This window comes from Planococcus citri, chromosome 5 (genome assembly GCF_950023065.1).
Source record: "Planococcus citri chromosome 5, ihPlaCitr1.1, whole genome shotgun sequence".
Lineage (NCBI taxonomy): Eukaryota > Metazoa > Arthropoda > Insecta > Hemiptera > Pseudococcidae > Planococcus > Planococcus citri.
The window spans coordinates 25,212,381-25,234,321 of NC_088681.1; the positions used below are offsets into that span (position 1 = coordinate 25,212,381).

General features: G+C 35.7%; 1 protein-coding gene across 13 annotated transcripts in view; it reads left to right on the top strand.

Moving 5' to 3' along the window:
* Eph (Eph receptor tyrosine kinase) overlaps positions 1-21,941 on the top strand; it is a 395,699-nt gene that overhangs the window by 175,370 nt on the left and 198,388 nt on the right. The window contains exon 1 of one of the 13 annotated variants that reach the window (XM_065365326.1): positions 375-450. The exons of the other annotated variants lie outside the window; for them this stretch is intronic. The gene's annotated coding sequence lies outside the window, so the exon portion shown is untranslated. Of the gene's footprint in view, positions 1-374; positions 451-21,941 lie in introns of those variants that run through there. 13 annotated transcript variants of the gene reach the window in all.

Genomic DNA, 21,941 nt, shown 5'->3' on the forward strand with positions numbered 1-21,941 from the left:
GTTATGGCTTGTGTACATGGTACGTAAGAATCAGGTTTCCAGGTTTCCGTTATATTATGTAGGTAATCGAGATGCATTAATTTCATTAGATGTGCAATTACCTTTATGATTCAGGTGTTTGGAGGTATAATTTGATCAGCCGGAACATCGGTATCGAATTTTTCCTCTCTTCTTTGTGTTCAGTTTTGTTTTTCGAGCCTTACTATGTTTTTAAGCGAGTAGGTAACCTACTGGGTTTGTACGGTAGAAGAATTATGTACCTATAGGTTTTTAGATATCTTAGCATCTTATATATTCTGTATTTCGACCGAATGAAATCCTAATGTTTTATTCTATCTTGTATGTTTACAGGTACGTGAACGTGTATGCTTTTTGTTGTGTCTCACAAGTCTCTGTCTCAAGCGACTCGAAAAAAAAACGGAAATAAACCGTAAAGAACGCGAGAATTTGGTAAATTAACTCATTAAATTTGAATTATAGTTTTATAAAGGTGATTTCTAGCCTTTTTTTTCAACTTCACTTCGTGCGATTGCTTCTATTTAGCTCGTTATGTATATTTATTTCGACTGCCTCGGTTAACTTGCTTGCTGCTGCTTTATTTTTTCTCTTCGTCGCAGTCACAATCGTCGTAGTACTATTTCTATATGTAGTATAAGAACTGGAATAGTATAGGTAATTATTTTTTCGTTGTCTACCAAACAGAGGAAAAAAATAGTGGAAGGAAACATATTAGACGCGTTCACACTGAACGTGCTTTTTTAGTTCGATCGAATATATCATGACAGACAGATATAAATGAGACGTATACCAAAGAAGACGCCGGTTGCTTGTTGCATCGCTTCGATCCTTTCAGTATAGCGAGTAGACCAGTTAGTGAAATGAGAGTAGAAAATATACGTACGTGTAGATGCAGATCGTGCTATATATCTGGAGTGAATTTTACGCCAATTTTAAATAATGCGGTGTGGTTGAAAAGTAGTCTAGATGAGAGAGGAGGATGAAAAAAATTGCATGTTGAGTGCTATGGAGATGTTTAGATTTTTCATAGTTGAACTCGTGTTACTATTTGCTGATATTTTCGGTTTGAATTTGATTGTGATGAGTAGAGGAGGTGGACTGGTGGATTATAGCTTGGCCTGCAATAGCTAGAAAATCATTTCCAATGTCGAAAACGTCAGGGAGAAGAAAGAAGGTGGAGATGATGGTTAAATTTGAAGATGTCTTCAGTCAAAATTTTGACAAAATTTAGAAGGTTTTTGACAATTTTGGCAGAATTTAGAATTTTTTGACAATCTTGACAAAATTGAGGTTTTTGACAATTTTGGCACAATTTAAAAGGTTTCGACAATTTTGGCAAAATATAGAAGTTTTTGACAATTTTGGCAAAATTTGGACGTTTGTGAAATTTTTGGGCAAAATTTAGAAGTGTTTGACAATTTTGGCACAATTTAGAAGCTTTTGACAATTTTGGCAAAATATAGAAGTTTTTGACAATTTTAGCACAATTTAGAAGTTTTTGACAACTTTGGCAAAATGTAGACGATTTTAACATTTTTGCGCAAAATTTAGGAGTCTTTGACAATTGTGGCACAATTTGAAAGTTTTTGACAATTTTGGCAGAATTTAGACTTTTTTGACAATTTTGACAAAATTGAAGAGTTTTTCACAATTTTGGCACAATTTAAAAGGTTTTGAGAATTTTGGCAGAATTCAAAAGTTTTTGACAATGTTGGCATTGTTGGCACAATTTAGGAGTTTTTGGTAATTTTGGAAAAATTTAGACGTTTTTGACATTTCTTGAGCAAGTTTTAGAAGTTTTTGACAATTTTGGCAAAATTTGGACGTTTGTGACATTTTTGGGCAAAATTCAGAAGTTTTTGGTAACTTTGGCAGAATTTAAAAGTTTTTGACAATTTTGGCTAAATTTGAAACATTTTGACAATTTTGGCACAATTTAGAAGTTTTTGACATTTTTGCACAATTTAGACGGTTTTGACATTTTTGGGCAAAATTTAAAAGTTTAAGACAATTTTGGCACAATTTAAAAGGTTTTATTTTGACGATTTTGACAGAATTTAGGAGTTTTTGACAATTGTGGCACAATTTGAAAGTTTTTCACAATTTTGGCACAATTTAAAAGGTTTTGAGAATTTTGGCAGAATTCAAAAGTTTTTGACAATGTTGGCATTGTTGGCACAATTTAGGAGTTTTTGGTAATTTTGGAAAAATTTAGACGTTTTTGACATTTCTTGAGCAAGTTTTAGAAGTTTTTGACAATTTTGGCAAAATTTGGACGTTTGTGACATTTTTGGGCAAAATTTAGAAGTTTTTGGTAACTTTGGCAGAATTTAAAAGTTTTTGACAATTTTGGCTAAATTTAAAACGTTTTGACAATTTTGGCACAATTTAGAAGTTTTTGACAATTTTGGCACAATTTAGACGGTTTTGACATTTTTGGGCAAAATTTAAAAGTTTAAGACAATTTTGGCACAATTTAAAAGGTTTTATTTTGACGATTTTGACAGAATTTAGGAGTTTTTGACAATTGTGGCACAATTTGTAAGTTTTTGGACAATTTTGGCACAATTTAGAAGTTTTTGACATTTTTGCACAATTTAGACGGTTTTGACATTTTTGGGCAAAATTTAAAAGTTTAAGACAATTTTGGCACAATTTAAAAGGTTTTATTTTGACGATTTTGACAGAATTTAGGAGTTTTTGACAATTGTGGCACAATTTGAAAGTTTTTCACAATTTTGGCACAATTTAAAAGGTTTTGAGAATTTTGGCAGAATTCAAAAGTTTTTGTCAATGTTGGCATTGTTGGCACAATTTAGGAGTTTTTGGTAATTTTGGAAAAATTTAGACGTTTTTGACATTTCTTGAGCAAGTTTTAGAAGTTTTTGACAATTTTGGCAAAATTTGGACGTTTGTGACATTTTTGGGCAAAATTTAGAAGTTTTTGGTAACTTTGGCAGAATTTAAAAGTTTTTGACAATTTTGGCTAAATTTAAAACGTTTTGACAATTTTGGCACAATTTAGAAGTTTTTGACAATTTTGGCACAATTTAGACGGTTTTGACATTTTTGGGCAAAATTTAAAAGTTTAAGACAATTTTGGCACAATTTAAAAGGTTTTATTTTGACGATTTTGACAGAATTTAGGAGTTTTTGACAATTGTGGCACAATTTGTAAGTTTTTGGACAATTTTGGCACAATTTAAAGGTTTTTGACAATTGTGGCACAATTTGTAAGTTTTTGACAATTTTGGCACAATTTAAACGGTTTTGACAATTTTAGCAGAATTTACATGTTTTTGAGAATGTTGGCACAATTTAGACATTTTTGACATTGTTGGGCAGAATTTAAAAGTTTTTGACAATTTTGACAAAATTGAGGAGTTTTTGACAATTTTGACACAATTTAGAAGGTTTTAACAATTTTGGCCGAATTTATAAGTTTTTGACAATTTTGGCAGAATTTATAAATTTTTGACAATCTTGGCCAAGTTTATAAATTTTTGATAATTTCGTTTAAAAAAATGATTGTTTTTTTTCAATTTGGCAAAAAAAAAAAGGTTGAGTAGGTAAGGTACCTACCATTTTTGAAAATTTAAGGTGATAAAACCTTTGACTATATATACATGGACTGCTATCTCCTATTGTTGTTGAACGGAATCGTGAAGCCAAAGCAATGAAGGTACTTAATCGGGACATGGGCTCTGAGCATGCGCGAGATTTCGTTGCAACGAGCAGTGCGGTTGTTGGAACGTAGGAGGGTGTCCGTCGCTGGTGATTGGAAGGTGTGAGCGAGGTTCGGATTCCTGCGCGCGCATGAAAATTCCCGATGCTCCCGATTAAGTACCTCTATTACTTCGGCTTCATCGGCAACAATGAAGATAGCAGTCCATGTATATATAGTCAAAGGATAAAACAGAACCCAAGTCAACTTAGCAAACACAGACTTTTAATTAGGAATTTTGGAAAAAATGAAACTTTTCATTTTTTAGCCAAAATTACAAATATCTGAAAATTTTATCAAAAGATATAGGTTTTTGAAAATTTCAACCAAAAAACAGGACCTTTTCTTTACCAAAAAACGACAACAAAAGTTTAGGACTTTTTAATTTTAAGATAATATGATCTTTCGATGTAGTTTGATTTTGTTCAAACCTGACTGGTTATCGTCAATCTCTTGCGACTTGCGAGCACCGTTCTTGCGACTTGTTCAATTCCACACAACGTCTTATAAAAAAGCTGCAATAGAACCATATGGAGACGAGCATTCGTACAAATACTCGTATAATTCGTATGCATGCGAATACTTGGTTCGAGATAAGCAACGTTTGTTCCCTCTTTGCGGTGATCCTTGCGATTTCAAATCCGCGTATTTACGACTCGAGCCAGCATCGCTGGTATCTGCTGCACACCGAGTTATATTATTGCTTAAAGACGATACATCGTCTAATGCAATTTGCAGAGCGTTTAACCCGTATATATGTAGTATGTGTAGACGTAGATGTGCTGCAGCGATGGTTGCGACGTTGGTATAATTTAGAGTATTATACGTACATACTAGAAAGGGAGAAACAGAGACGAAAATTTCTCGTCTTTACACCCCTAAACTATACACAATATACACGGTCGCATTTTATATTTAATATTTACATAAATTTGTAATTCTTATTTGGTTGCATTTTTCGCGCAAACGCTATCTCGGTTGGCAGGTAATACCACAGGCTGCTGCGGCGAATTCGCGTAATATTTACGGTTCGCGATGAGCCATAAAAATGACACATATTTCGCACTCGAGCTATGAGAAAGGAGCGAGAGAGGCGAATATTATACGACGATGATGGTTTTCTTATTCACGGCTATCCTACTCGATGGAAATGAGGGAAAAAATGCTCATGAATGAAGAAGCCACCGTGCTCAAGAAAGGTCATACTAATCGCGCCGTTATACCGCTATATATACGTAGCTGACGACGTAAAATATTCAAATTATTTATTATTATTATTATTTGTATTATATTCTCCATGCGAGTACCTCAACGTGCGTCTTGGTTTGAAAAATATGCGTTGAATCGAGAATGAAATTCGTGTACGGATATAAAGGAATAAGAAGAATTAGTCGAGTAAACGGTGTCGTTTGTGTACTCGAGATCATGAAGAAGACTCTGTGAGTTTGGACTGGTGGACTAAACCGGTCATTTTCAACAGTTGGTTTATTTCGCGCTACCGTGACGATGGGCGGGGTAATTAGATGGTGTGGAATTTTCAACGAGCGATGCGACTCATTCTCCGACAAACGCGAATGGAAGAAATTTCGTTATGTATTAAAGAGTTTTTGAAAATGAGTCGTTCTCGTTAATTATACTCGTAGTTGAATAAGTAGGTATCATCGGCGTTTGATTTGTTTGCTGTGAGGTCAGAATGACAGGACAGGTGTGCTGAAAGTGCGTGAATGTGTGACTTGTGTATTTTTCTTGGAGGCCAATTGCCATGAGATGAGAAGGCTCAATTTAGGGTGTCTAACAGAATCTGAAAACTAAAAAAAAGGACCTTTTGGAACGACATTTTCAAAATTGAAAAATGTACTAATACTCACCCACCCCTCACCCCAATTCATTTTCACAAAATTGCCAAAAAAAAAGGACTAAAAATAATGAGCAGTGGCAGATAAAAATGCCGATGACACGGTATTTTTTTTAGCATACTCTAGAATGGAACACGTAATACTAATCCAATTCCTCGTAATCGGGGACGAAACTAAGCATTTTCTTTGGGAAGGAGGGTGGAGGTGGTGAACCAAAAATTTACCGACTGAACTGAGAAAAAAAATACCAATTTTGCCGAATAAAAAGGTGAGTTTTTTAATGTGAGATAAAAGATGAGAAGACAGTTTTGCCAAATGATACGATTAGGTAATTATGGTTACACTTGTAGCCTTTTATGACTCATGAAATTTTTTCGTTTTCATTTTTCAATTTTTAGAAGCCTTAAGCATAGAATTTTTTTGTAAAAAAATTGATATCTTTGACTTGAAAATTTCAGGATTTGAATGATTTTTTTTAGAAATTTCAGTTCCAAAAAAAAAGCAAAAAAGCTTGACGAAGTGAGGCCAAAAACTCTCAAAATTTCGTATTTTGAGAAGCAAAAATATATGTATATTTTTTTTATGTGGAGAGTTAAGTTTTGGATCTCAACATTTTTTTGGGTCCGAAATTCAATCTACAAACCAATTTCAATATGCTACAACAGTCGACTGAAGGTGGATTTCAAGTCATTTTGGAGCCTTCAGCAACTTTTTGAAAACTACTGAAGCCTCCAGTAGATTTTTGAAAATTGAAATTTTCACAATATTTTATCAAATGGAGTTAGTCAATACAATATGAAGTCGACTGCATGATGGTTTCAAGTGGTTTTGAAGCTTCCAGCTACTTTTTGAATATTTCAATTTTCCTAAAAACGCCATGAAACCTTTTAAAAAGTCGCTGGAAGCTCCAAAATGACTCGAAATCCACCTGCAGTTCTTTTTCAAAATCAAACTTTCTACATGAAAATCCAACTTTTCAACTCCATTTAATAAAATTTTGTGGGAATTTCAAGGATCAAAAATCTGCTGGAGGCTCTAGAACTGTTCAAAACAGTTTGAAACAACTTTCAATCAATTTGGCAGGTCAAAAATAGGGTATATCCCAAATTTCAGCTTTCTAGGTCAATTTGGTAAAACTTTGATTTTTTTCCACATTTTTGGCCAAAATTTGATTTTTGAAAATTCACAGAGAAACCTTAAGAGAGGTTTGGAGCATCCACGTTGCAGAGGCAGGTAACTCATCTTTGACTGGCTGGAAGCTGAGAATGAGGCTGAGACCAAACCTAACACCTTGGCATGTCTGTGTGCCCAGCGTCAAATCTGCAACCTGAATGGACTACAACATCAAACCGTCTCAGGAAGTAGGGGAGAAGAGAAAACAATTGGAAAATATCCCCGAAGCAGCAACAGGAAGAGGAGCGAAGCTTGCAAACCCTGATACTCAAGAGCCATAAATACTGCTAGTGCTAGGCACAAATCCTGTATAAAAGCGAGAATCCAGAGCTATAGCCGAACTTTGGGAAAGTCGGCTTGATGGCGCAGAGGGCAGCCCCCTCATCAAGCTATACTTTCTTGGGCTAGAATGCTAGAAACTCATAGAAGCAAAAAAAAACAATTTCTTGAGAAAACAAAAATAAGAAGAAACTGGCTGGAAAATCAGGGAACCCTGTTGGGCAGCAGGCAAAAAAGCCCACGCTATGGAAGAAACAAAACAAGCTGAAGATTGCTATACCTGGAGTGTGCTAGGAATAAATGGAAAAGAAGGAGAAGTCGACGCACAACTTAAGATCAATAAGTTCCTGAGAGTAAGCGGAGCAATAAATCAAGCCATTCCTCCAAAAAAAGTCCGTGTCAAAACTCGAATAAGAATCTACAATATGCTGGCAAGACCAATGCTGCTGTATGGAAGTGAAACATGGACGATGAGAAAGGATATAAAAAGCAGAGTAACTGCAGTAGAAATGAGATTCATGGGAGCCATGGCAGGATATACAAGACAAGATAGGAAAAGGAGCGAAGATATCCTGAAGGAGCTATGAGCAGAGCTAATCATTAGATGAGTGAAAGATTACAGAAAGAAATGGCGAAAACACATTGATAGAATGCCTGATGAACGGTCCCCACAAAAAGTTAAAGAATACTTGTACACTCCAACTGGCAGGAGGAGCAGAGGAAGACTGAAGAAAAAACTTGATGATACCTTTGGCAAGCAATTCTTCTACAGTTTCCCAGAGGCACTGAACAGCTCACCGGGTCAAAGTTCACCAAAAATCGAAAAAGGCATGCTTCTCACTCTTCATTTTAAAGTTTGAAAAGAAATCAATGTTAATAATCAAATACTTTCTTATTATTTTTTAAAAATTTTTTTGTTGAAAATCTGTTGATCTTTCCCACCTTAGTTTTTTTTTTACATTTTCAAATCAATCTCAAAGTTGACTTAATCAACCAGCATCGATGGATTTGCAAACAAGCAGAACGCTGCTCAAAGAAACATGGAAACTGGTTTAAGTCAGAAAATACCTACAGCTACTACAGCTCCCGAGGAGTGTAAAAAGGTATCTTATAGAGGAAATAAATACTCGATGTTCACAGAAATCGAAACGAGATCGGCGAAAAAAAAATAGTATTTCGATGATAAACGCAGATAAATAAGATGATAGATATTCGAGTGTGGGATCGAGTTACACGCATACATGGCTCGTATAACGTACCTATATGTTTAGAGCAACAGGGAGAGGTACCTCTGCTCAATAATACGATCATCATCGCAGTTACACAACAAACTACCCGTGAAGACGTTAGATAAATCAATATAATTTGTCACACCGAAAACACACACACGCATATACGGAAACGAAAATGAGATTTGGTTGCGTGAACCAGTTCTCGCCTTTTTTAACATTTCGATTATTATTTTTTCGTCAGCGCTCATCAATTTTCGAGCTAGCCGACCAAGGCAGCTTCAACTCTATATACCGACCGAGAGACGATGACGAGTTTTTTTTCCTCACTCTGTAGCATATAGACACACAGGTACAGTGTACACCTAGCACCTCTACCTACCTGCTACCATTCGGAGTAGACCTAACTGTACGTAGAATGGTGTTTTTTGGATGGCGATGCCGCGCGCAGATTATACACCATCGTCGACGACGTTAATGCTTCTAAAATGCTATTTAATTGACGGATAATTTCCTACGCTATAGCGGGTTAACCCTTTGCCTAGACTCAAGTTCGGATACAACGACGTTACTCTGCCCTTGCCCCTTTTTCCTCACTCATCTTCGCACCGAGCGAGCGGCGCTAATTGTATTATGAAAATTAACCGATAATAAAAATACACCGTGTAGTTTCTCTCGTTTGGTCGTCGCCAGGTGAAGAATTAACGAAAATTGCGTCGTTAAAAATCCCCCCTTGGTCTTTCTCAATTACTACACTATGTTATAAAGCTCCGCTTCGCAGCTTTGTTTACATTGAAATTCGAAATACTATACACGACGCTCTCGTTCCTTCTCACACTATTACAACGTCCAATTTATACAAGAACGTCGCCGCACTGCTTCGTATACCTATCGCGTTAATTATATTAATTAAAAAGGGGGCCCCCGAAAACAAGCGCCAAATTTATGACGTACAATAAACGCCACCGCCGCCTGCTCTGCGCCGTATTTCTTCGCAAAACGTACCGCCACACTGATACCCACCGTCCATCTTACCATTCGAAAAGCATCTTTTTTTCTCTCCCCCGAGCTCGAATGAAAACAAATACTTACGGGAAAAAAAACACCGAATATAAAAAATCATTAAAGTTTTTAATGATCGTAAGGTGCTTTTCGCGCAACGATCAAAAAACATTAGTTATGAAATACCATTTCAGTAATTAAGGAAACCTAGTGTACCTACTCTGTGTACGTTGTTGAGCCACAAAAAACCTCGTGTTTTTATTTTTATTTTTCTTTCTTTCGCCTTATTATTTTGTACGACGAACTCGTCCCCCGAACGAAAAAAAAAAAAACACCAACGTTTTAATAACTGTAAAAATTCAAAAAAAAAAAAAAAAGTATCGAGAAAGATAAAACAACGAAGACGCGGTAACCATTGTGGTTATAACAGGGCTGGATGAGGTACAAGAGGTATATTAATAAAACAAATCTTCGGCTAAATTACTTTCAAAGTAATCAAAATAGAAAAAGAAAGAACGATATTTGAAATTTATTTTTTCAAAAAGTAACGATGCCCGGTATCACGCTCTGCGCTTTATTTCACCTTATGATTGGACGTTTATGTTGCTTTTGCTGTTGTTGTTGCTGCTGCTGCTTTAGCTTCTGTATACGAGCGAAGTAGTAGAAAAAAAAACTTGAAATAAATTGAGTAAATTTTTTACCGTAAAAACGATTTATTCGCCGTTAATTACCACCGCTTTTACCTCATCTTATGTAGAGAAATTTTCATCTTGAAGTATATTTTGTGTAACGACCAATTTAATATGGTATAATACCTTATAGCTCGTCTCCATTTTTCCCATCTTACCGCATTCGTGCTCTATTTAAATCCATCCATCATTTCCAACGTGTACTAAAGCGTTGTGATAATCGAATTAAGTATACTATGTAGATATAAGGAGTAATTTAAGTATTTATCTGATAGGTACTCTCTCTCTCTCTCTCTCTGCATAGGTACATAAATAAGTATGATGCTATACTAAGATTTCACTGCTATCTTATTCACACGCTCATTATTTACTTAAATTGACAAATCGAATTGTAGAACGTATGGTATGATGCGAATTGTTTATTGTAAGATTTCCACAATTATCTTCGGTTATTTTTTTTATGTTAAATTAAGCTGTACAATTTGTATATTTCATACCAATTTAATATACACGCACCGATCATAACCATGTCATAATTTCAATCACTTTATAATAACGCACGAATAAAATGTCAGTGAAAAGAAACCATCTGACAAAAAGAATTTCTCGAATTTATTTTTCAATTCTTGACAAATTTTTAGAAATTTGAAAATTGTAAATTTTAGATTAATTTTACATATTCAGACCTGATTGGATTCTTCTCCTCTTTCCTTCAGATTCCTATAGAGGAATTTACGAATCGCTCTGATGTTAATAATTCAACAAGAATAATTCATCGAATAAACATTCAAGTTAATTTGTTTGAGAAAATTATTCAATCAAAAAAATCATACCTAATTTAATCACTTATCTTCACGAGTGAATTTTTCGAGGAAAAGGGGGAACCGAAATTACGTACCTTTTTTTTCCTCATATTTTTACGAAACATTCTCCTGCTTAAAAAGTACACTATTTCTTATTGTCTAATTTTTCAAACTTTTTGAGCACCTTGTTGTATGTTATATTTTTTCAACTTTTTAATGAACGGTATACGTAACTTGTTTTCAAAAAATATCTACTTGCAGACTGCCAATTATTTCGCAATAAACTGAAGAAGCTAAAACAATATTTTTCTTTTCAGCTCTCATCCCCTTCACTTTCTTGGTTTTTTTGACGAGGAGGTTGAGAGCGTCGAACTTGAATATTGTTAAACCAACCACTTGTTCAAATAACTCTTGTGTATCTCTGTCGTTCAAGTTGTTACTTTAAATCTTCTGTCGTGTATTTCGCATTGTTTTGATTGTATTCGATTAATATTTCCAAAGTGATTCGTAATCTCGATAACTGCGACGAAATGAAACAACAGATATCACCCGGATAACCATAAGGTGTTTGAAAAATGAAAATTTTCGAGTGTTTTTACCCCTTATATATATAGTCTTTAATTTCGCGTAAAACTTTCAAATACGAGTGAAAGTGAACGAAAAATGACGATTATTCGAGGGTCGATGAACGTGCTGATATCGACAGTGTATTCAACGTATAAGATTCGATAATAGTAGAACGAAGATTGTGAAGAGTCAAGCTGAAGCTATACACAAGTACTCGTATTTAATACGAATATGAGATATGGTGGCTAGTGGGGTATGTCTATACCTATGTCTAAAGTATGTGCAATATTGTACACTATAATATGGATGAACGTCTCGAAGTAAAATTAAATTCACACTCGAGGTGCTAATTCGTCTGGTGAAATTCGATGAGGTGATCGTTAAGCACCACACGCAGACTGCACAAGTAGTAGGTAGGTAATTCTAGTACTGGTGCGTTTTTCTTGCTGAATTGTTGCATCGAACCGACCGACTCCGGTGTATTTTTCGTGATAAAGCTAAAAGGTAGCACAATTTATGAATACATATAGCATAAAATCCGAGCCAAATGGTGATAGGGAGGGGAGAAGAGGCCTGCGTAATTATTCAAAGAAGCTGGCTAGAAGGGTATAAGCGAACATAGAAGCTAGGCTAGCGATTTACCAATGATTAGCGTTACAAGTTTACTGTATTTCGCTGCGTGTGTCTGTGCATGTGTGTGTGTGTGTGTGTGTGAGACGATGCGACGACGATTCTACAGTGCAATGTGCATGTAAATTGGTAAAGGAAAACGGCTACTCGTAGTATAATGTGCAATGCAATATGGTAACATTAATGCCCATTCTGTCCCCGGTCTTTGGCACTCGGTATATTGCGGTACCTCAGACATTGCTCACGCAATGAAACCATATATTTAACGTAAAATCCCCGGCGTAGTGGACGCGGCGAGGATAATTTATGTGACGATTTTTTGCCTTTTTGTTTTCGCCGGTATTTAACGCGAGCTGTGCTTGAATTTCGCATGGTAATGCGTTTTCTTTCTTATTTCAACTACCTACTTTGACATTGACAGCATAGAGAGGGATACGTAGGTATGTATATAGAAGGATTTGCAAAGAAAAATCACAGTGTGGTGTTTATTTTTGAAATCAGATTCCATCAAATAGTGTGGATTAAATTGTTTTTTCGAAGTGAAAATTGATTGAGAAGGGAAGTGCCTAAGAAATGTCTGGGTCTGATGGGTCAGATCAAATCCAATCAGAATTTCTCAATTAAATCTAATCAGATGTCAACAGATCCAACTCTGATCTGATTAGATCTGGTGAGGTCAAATTGCATCCAAAGAATGTCCGGCCTAATGTGATCTAATCAAAACTGTCAAGATCTAGTAAAGTCTAGTCAGGTCTCTCCATTAGACCAAATCAGATCTCTGATCAAAACTCAGATCTGATCTGATCAAACAGGCCTGATTAGATCATATCAGAGTTTCCTAATTAAATCAAACTATGATCTGACAAGGTACAATCAGATTATTATACTCTGATTTGATCAGGTCAACGAACTGGAATTGATTACATCCAACCTTATCAAAGCTCTGATCTGGTAAAATGTGGTCTGATCGAATTGCATCCAAAGAAAAGAATGCCGGACTCTAATCTGACCGGATGTGATCTGATCAAAATTATAGCAGCATGTAATAAAATCCAATTGGTTTCTGTATGGGATCGAATTGGTTCTGAACACAGCTTTACTAATCCTATGAAAATCAGGTTGATCTGATCAGAATAGATCAGATCACATTCAATTGTATTTTTCTAGCTGAATCTAATCAGATCTGAACAGATCCACTTCGATTAATTGAAATTTGATCTGGATCAAGCTTATCTGATCAAAACTAACCTGATCTGATTAGATTTGATCGGGCTTTTCCAATTGAATCCATCCAGACCTTAATGGATACAATCTGACCAAAACTCTGATCTGATCATAGATCTGATCTAATCAAACCGGCCTGATCAGATTTGATCAGATCACATTCTGTCATCTTTTCTTCATTGAATTTAATCAACTCTGAACCAATACAATCAGATCAATTAAACTCGAATCTGATCAAGCAGACCTGATCAAAACTAACTGGGTCTGATTACATGCAATCAAATCTGAAGGAATATAAATCAATCAAAACGTTCTGCTGCTGTGATCTGATAAAACCAGATTCTGTCAGGTTTTTCATCATCATCATCATCATCATTGAACTTTGACCCAGTGAGCTGTTCAGCCTGTCTGGGAAACTACAGAAGAATTGCTTGCCGATGTATCATCAAGTTTTTTCTTTGGTCTTCCTCTGCTCCTCCTGCTAGTTGGAGTGTATTCTTTGACTTTTTGAGGGACCATTTATCAGGCATTCTATCAACGTGTTTTTGCCATTTCTTTCTGTAATGTTTCACTCGTTTAATGATTGGCTTTGCGCCTAGCTCCTTCAGGATGTCTTTGTTCCTTTTCCTATATTGTCTTGTATATCCTGCCGTGGCTTGCATGAATCTCATTTCCGCTGCAGTTACTCTGCTTTTTATACCTATCCTTTCTCATTGTCCATGTTTCACTCTCATACAGCAGCATTGGTCTTGCCAGCGTATTGTAGATTCTTATTCGAGTTTCAGCTCTGACTTTTCTTGGAGGTATGGCTTGGTTTATCGCTCCGCTTACTCTCAGGAATTTACTGATCTTAAGTTGTGCGTCAACTTCTCCTTCATATGACAGCTCACATCCGAGATATTTAAAGCTTTTAACTTGTTCCACTGGCAGTCCATTTACAACGATTTTACTGTGTATTGGCTATTTCCCCTCAAGGGCCATAACTTTTGTTTTTGATGATGAGATTCTCATTCCGTATCTTTCAGCTACTTTCTGAAGGTTGTGCATCGCTCTTCGCAAGTCATCTTTATTGTCAGCAAAGACCACCTGACCATTAGCAAATAGCAGGGTATTGACATGGGTGTCATTGATGTCTAGCCTTTTTGGCTTGGTTTTCACCATTCTTTAATCATGTCTTCGAAGTAGATGTTGAACAGACTACATGACATTGGGCATCTCTGTCTTACTCCTCTTCCTATCTTCTTTGCTTCCGACATGTTTCTAGATCTTACTCTTATTACATTATCCGTGTATATTTCTTCAATTAAGCGTACTATTTGTTCGTTCACTTCAATTTTCCTCAGGATTTCAAACAACTTCTTCCTGCGGACTCAGTCATACGAATTCTCCAGATCAACGAAGCACATGTGGGTTTCTAGGTTATATTCTCGTCTCTTCTCCATCAGCAGCTTTGTTGCGTATACCCCATCTATAGTGCTCGGATCAGGTTCCAATAGAATTTTCCCAATTGAATCTGATCAGATCCTATCTGATTAAAATCCGATTTGATTACCTAAATATGATTATCTGATCTTATCAAACCGGTCCGATCAAAGCTAATCAAATCCGGTCAGAACTCTGATGTGATCTGAGTAAACCAGATCCAGTCAGGTCTTTCCAAATGATTGTAATCAGATCTAATCCGATCCCAATCATGATCTGATAATAGATTTGGTCAAAACAATCAGGTTTCCTCTATGGGATCTGATCAGATCTGATTTGATCTGATCTGACAAATCTGATCAGATCCGATCAAATTTTCTCCTATTGGATTTTGTCATATCTTAACCGATTCCAATTCGATCAAAACCTCGATCAAATGAAATCTGATTGGATCTGATGGAATTATCAGATCCAATTTTATTTTGCCGGGAATCGAGGCTCAAGAGACCAATTGCCCCATTCACCTTTCCTTCCACGACCCTGCCTCCCTTGCTTCCAACCACGAGCAAAAACCAAAACCATATTCCATAATTTTAGAGAAACAGACGTGACAAACTTCCCTCTCACACTCACAACTACCGCGCACCTTTGAGAATAATAATTAGAAAAATTCAATCCTCGCCGCATCCCTTCACCTCGCCACTCGTTCATAGTTAAACTTTCGCACTCCATTTTTCAACACGCTTTCAAAATTGTACAACTTGGTATGGGGCGAATAGGTACGCTGAACACGAGGAAAAAAATCGCGCTTTTCCAAACTACAAGTAAAAGTAAAACTTCCACGTATATGAAAAATTACTCTATCCATAGTGTTGAGACCTGAAACTTGGGCGAATGGAAGGAAAATCACACTACTATGCACGCTTATATACTCGAACCACGTTTGAAAGAGGAAAAATGTCGGTTGTTGATAATTTTCTAAAGTGATTTTTTACCTCATATTTCTCGAGCTTCTTCGCGTGCTGTTTTCCAGCGTAATTTCATTACCTAGGACAAGGGATGTGGGGCGCATCCGGTGTGCGAAAAGTAAAAACACCTCCATCGCCAACGTGCTCAGCTTTCGATGACAGCAGATTCGAAAGGTCGTAAACATTCGCCGTTTATACAGTACACAAGTCTGATTGAATCTCTCGCTCTATCCATCTAGTTTAGTTTTTGTGTGCGTGTGTTGTGTTGTGCTGTGCTGTTGAACGAATTACTCGTACTTGTGTATACCTGTTCACGTGTTTCACCTTCTACAGAATTATGTAGTTTATTCGCGCCCCCTCAATGTGGCAATTATTTATGCATTACTTTTCACTTGTAAATACGATAAATTTTAATGATATATGTGTACGTATATGTGGTACATCTACGTACTCTACTTGGTGGTATAGTCGTCGTACATTTATACGAGTACAAAACCCAGCAGCGTCACAACGCTTTACCACGCTGCCTGCGGCCTCCGGCCAACCCTATCCGGACAAACGGTTACACTGTTTTTTGGCTAAAAGCCCAAATATCACTTCGCTGTGCAAATGGCGTGAATTGCACAGAGTTCGGTGTATATGTTAAGTCTTCTATCTCTGTCTGTTTTTACGGTTTGTTAACACCAAATATCGCGTATCTCGTCGTCCACTATATACGCGTATATAAAATGAATAACACATACGGCGACAAACCTTCTTAATTAATTACCATAATGAAAGCCGCCAAAACATTATATAAAAAATCCCAGACCGAGTGAGTAAACCGGTTGACGAGTTAGTGTCGTTGTGCTCCCATGATAATAATAATGTACGTACCTAGAGCTATTCGCGCGTATTTGACTATTTTGCCAATTTTTATCCATCCCTCTGCTTCTTTTTTCTGCGTGTCTCTGCGAAGCGAAAAATTACGCTTTTTATTGATTTATATCGGTGTAAAGTAGCTGAGACGTGAATATGTTCCCTATTTATATAAATAAAGTCACGCGATAAATAAATCAGCGCTTGCATCGGCCGCCAACGAGCTATTTACAGAAATTACGCCATCACTGTGCTGATGAGGTGTTTCACCAAAGGTCTCTCTCTCTCTGTCTTTCCAGGTACCCTTCTTGTTGCTTATTGTGTGATTTTGCTCGGTCATCTTATGTATACCAACACTGAACACCCCCTCATTTTGTCGAATTATTCGAGCGTAAATGACGAAACGACGTTGATTGTGTGTTTCGCCTGGTTTTTGGATACCTTCCTTTGCAAAACGAGCTGAGTAGCGTACGAGTACTTTATTACTGGGTGAGTGGGGAAGGGAAGAGATGAGCTTTGATTTCATTGAAATGTGTACTTCAGTTCAGGCCAAATTTGGACCGCAGATCACCTTTACTGCTGCGTATCTAACAAGTCCTTCTAGTCAGAAAACAAATCTTTTTGTTTGAAGGTCTTTTTTTAAATTTTCAAACTTTAATTTTTATGTATTTTTAATTTTTTCAGCAATAAATTAATCGATGCATTTTGTTTTTTTGTTTTAGGTGAGTACCAAATGAGTTACAAACAAGATATTCGAGGATGAGGAATGCTTTAAAAAAGTATGTAGGTACCTTTTCTGCGCTTATTATTCGTAAAAATACAGGTAGAACTACTCATCCTATTCCAAATTTTCCACCCTTTTTTACTCAGAGTACTAGTTACCTCTACCTACCTAAAATATGAACTTTCAAAAGAAAAAACAACTGCTGATCCCAAGGAAAGAATGAAACAAATTTTGAACCTATAACTATCCCCAACCTCATTTTATAACTTTTAGGGGTTCCAAAATATTAAAAATGAATCGAAAATTGAATTTTACACCTGTGAAAGTTCAATTTTGCACTTGTGAAAATTCAATTTTACAATTTTTCTGCTCTTACTTCAATTTATCCAAACATTTTCTATTTTTACCTTCGAATTGTTTTAAATAATCCCATTTTCAAAGTCATTTAGACCTTCTTGTATGTAAAAAAAAAAAAAATACTCAAAAGATGTAAGTATTAATTTATAATAGACCTTTGATAAAAAATTTTTGAAAGTTTTTTCATTTTCAGAATTAATTTAATTATCTCACTTCCCAAAAAAAAATGTTGGCCCAACTGCATAAAATAATCCCCCTCCACCCCCTCCCCCTTTGGAAAAATGTAAAAATGAATTTAAAAAAATTGAAGGCTGTGAACATTTCTAAAAAAATTTCAGTTCTGGTCTGAAAATAACCCACTTTTTAAAAAAATTCATCGGTCCCAAAATAATAATTATTTTTTGTCATTTTTTTCCAACTTTGGCCCAAGCTTCTTACGAGGGGATGAATATTGTTGGAAGACCGTGAGGGAGGTTTTTGTAAATAAAAAAAAGAAGAAAAAAACAAAATAATTTTCTGACTTTAACTTTTTATTTCTTCAAAATGTTTATTTTTTTTTTATTTTTGGGGAAGGGATGTTTTTGACATTATTTTTTGAGTAGGTAAACTTTTGAAATATTTGTTTTAACGATTTTGTGAAAATTGTATTTTTTAGGTCAGTGGGGGGGAAGGGTTGGAATCAGCCCATTTTTCATTTTTAAAATGTCTATGTTCTTCTAAGGCCCTTTTTTCGTTCTTAAGTTGTCATTTGACACACTGTAAACTGTATTATCATAAAGGAGGATTCATTTGGGTATGAATTTCGATCTTTCAAACCAATTTTTGACATTTTTGAGCTATTCTGGAGCTCTCTAGGTACAGATTTTTGAATTTATTTACTTCACCGAAGCTCTCATTTATGATAAGGAAACCTTCTGATTTGATAATTTCCTATTCGAACGAAACCAAGCAGGATTGAAAGGGTGTGTTCTAAAACTCCTGTAACCAAAATTTTGGATGTTGACGTTCATTTTTAAATTTTCCGTGAATTTTTACTTTTATTTTTAAAAATACATAATATGTAAAATTCAAAGAGCTGTTTTTGTGGTAATTTTTTAGTTTTTCACAAAATATTTAAGACAAAATAGCTTTTTTGTGCTCAGTTTTGTTATTGAGATTCGGAAATCAAATGATTTCGATCCATTCTGCACAATTGAACCTAAAAGCTCAACATTCTGCCCAAGTTGAAACTCGATTAAACGAAAAATTTCCGAACTAGAGTAGGGGAATCGAAAGAAGCTCTTAAAATACATCTTTAATAAAATTTTCAAGTCCTAAAATTCATTTTTCGATTTTTTGGAAAATTTTTGTAAATTTTTTGGCCCATTTCTCACAAAAAAAAATCAAAATTTGATCAAATTGACATAGAAAAGGCTTGAATTTTGTTTGCATCCTATTTTCGACCTTTCGAGTCGATTGGTGAAGGTTTCGAATTTGAACCATTCTGAAGTCTCCTGAAAATTTTAGAATTCTACAGTTCTCAAAAAAATGCCTTATTAAGGTGAAAATAAAACTCAGCCACGGGAAATTTTTGGATTTGATTCAAAACAGAAGGATTTTAAAAATTTGTGTCTAGATTGATTGAAAAGGTCACAAAGATTGTAAATCCAACTCCAAGTTTATCTTTACTTCTACTTACAGCATTTTTTCGGAAACATGAAAATTCGAAAATCCGCTGGAGGGTCTCCAGAACAGTTCGAAACCATCATTAACTGACTTGGGAGGTCGAAAATAGAATATATACCAAATTTCAGCCTTTTATGTCGATTTGATAAATTTTTTTAATAATGAGAAATGAGTCTTTAAATATGTAATTGAAAATTCGCCAGAAATCGAAAAATGAATTTTAGCACCTGAAATTTTTGTTGGTGATTTATTTTGAACCTTTTATCCGGTTCAAAAATTCATCCTCTGGTTAGGATACTTTCCTTATCAGTGCATTCCAAATCCGTTTGTTTCAATTGCTCTTGAAGGTATTTATCCGCTATCGATTTTCGATCACATTTTTCAAAAACTCGATTAGGTAAATCGAATCAACTAATTAATGTTTCGAATCCCACTTGGCTAATCTCCTCCTGATTTAACTTCTTGGCAGAAAAAATCACCACGAATACGACGGAATTTACTTGGGAAAATAATACTTAGTCGATCGTTTCGACAAAACACTTAATCCGATCGGATTACTGTGTATAAAGTCAACAAAAAAAAAATCGATCATCCGAATAAAGAAAAAAATTTAAATAATCCGGCTTCCATTATACCGCAAGTACAACGTTGAAAAAAAAATAATAATTTATTAATTTAATTTTCGAATCGAAAAGAAAAACGAGAATAAAAAATGAACGCGGCGCGTGATTGGAAATTAATTGAATCTTTCACCAAAGTCGGCAGTCGATTTATTCGTTATCAAGATTAAAAGTTCAATTAATCAGCTAACCGTATGTGTATATTGGTGAAGAGAGAAGATTCATTTTAAAGGTTCATAACAGGGTCAAGGTCATTTGTTTGGTGTTGCTGAAGTCGATGCCAGTATTGTTGTTTGTCTTCTCTCAATACATACCGGTGAAATTATTATTAATGGCTGATTATGGAAAAATTTCTCACCATATTAGGTCTACTGATTTATTATGAATTTGCATCTCGTATCTCGAAGTATTGCTCCAAAAATTTGAAAAATTCCGATTTCGAGTAAGGGAAAGATGACGGGAGCAGGCGGTAATTAATTCCTTCCTCGTAGCCATTGTCGATAAGTAATCGTGCCTGCGTGTACTTTTTTTTTATTTACTTATTCGCCGATCATATGTACCTACATAATATTTGAACTGTGTAATTTACTTTCGATACGGGTAAAGATTACGGAATGATTGTTAAATTCGTCTGTCGGGTACATGCTGGAGAATACGAGTATACAAGACAGAAGGGAGGATGGAAGAAGGTGCTGTAGTATACGTACAATGAACAGTCATAGCACGTTTTATGGTCGGTATTTTCTATCTCGTACATATACATGTTTTATCAATGGACATCGTATCTCTCCAGTCTCCATATCCCCCATACGTTATGGGCAATATAACGTTGCGTCATCATCATCGGCCAAGATTCCAGAGTCCGAGACGATTCATTTTATTCTCATCGCGTTTCCAGAATAATATCTCCAAACAGCAACGTATCATCGTCGTGTTCTCGCAAAGAACAATCGACTGGAAAGCTTGAATTTTGTATACGATGGTATTTTTTTTCCGTACCTCGCTTTCCTCCGTCCTCTGTCTTGATTTTTATATTCTTTAAATGAAAAATTAATACGCTTTATCGTATTATAACTTTATAGAATGGGACAGCCGTTAAACTTAAATCTTTTAAAGAAGCAATGGCACATTACATATCGATAGATGGAGCAGATCTGGACGACGAGGAGGAGCTGGAGAGTTGAAGAAGAAGAAAAAAAAACACCAAGAAACTGGAAACTGAATGATAATCCAGTATATGCCTTATTCGGTTTCCGAGTTGTCGTTCTTAATTACTGTTACATCTGTGCGATTACCGCGACCAACGTAATAGAACCAGTTTTTTCGATTATCGTATATGTCCGTCGTGGTCGTCGTCGTGTGTTACCTTGTTCGTAATCCGGTGCCTGGTATAATTATCGGGAAAATGAAGCGGTTTTCGCGTATATTATACACATTTATAAATACTCGTACTCGTACATGCAGCGAAGAAGCAGGCCGAAGAGTACTCGCATTTATAATACATACAACTTAAATGAGGGAGAATGAGAGAGAGAAAAAAAGCATAAATGCAGTTTGTATAAGTACCTATACCTCTACCTCTAGTATAGGTACTATCGATGTATGTATTAGTCGATAGGAGAGGAAGATGTGGGAAAAAATGCTATCAGGGAGATGTGCGTGGACGTATATATCGTAGAGAAATTTTTTATTCAAATGCAACGAAAGCCGCGGTTTTTATACGTATATACGATGGAATTTAGATGTATAGAGTGTATAATGTGTATGCTGCGAGAAAACAGACGAAGGGGTGGTAAGGGAGGTGGTGATCATGGAGCATTCGCGTTCATCGGTAGATTAATGCATTTCAAAGGAAATATATTGCCTGGGTTGGTATTCTATGTCGTTATTAATTGTGACATGTGTCCGGCGTTAAGCTCGCTTAATTGCGAATTAATGGAGCCACGCTGCGAATATCGCCTAATAATGTCGTGCATTGTATAATGACCATCTAGGTGCTCGCAATTGACTATCGTATTGGTGTTTTTTTATTCGTCGTTGCCGGTTTAATGGATGTACCTACCTACTCGATGGTGTGGTTTTTTTTCGAGTAAAAAGAGTATTATTTTATGGATGGTTTTTTCCATAGTTTGT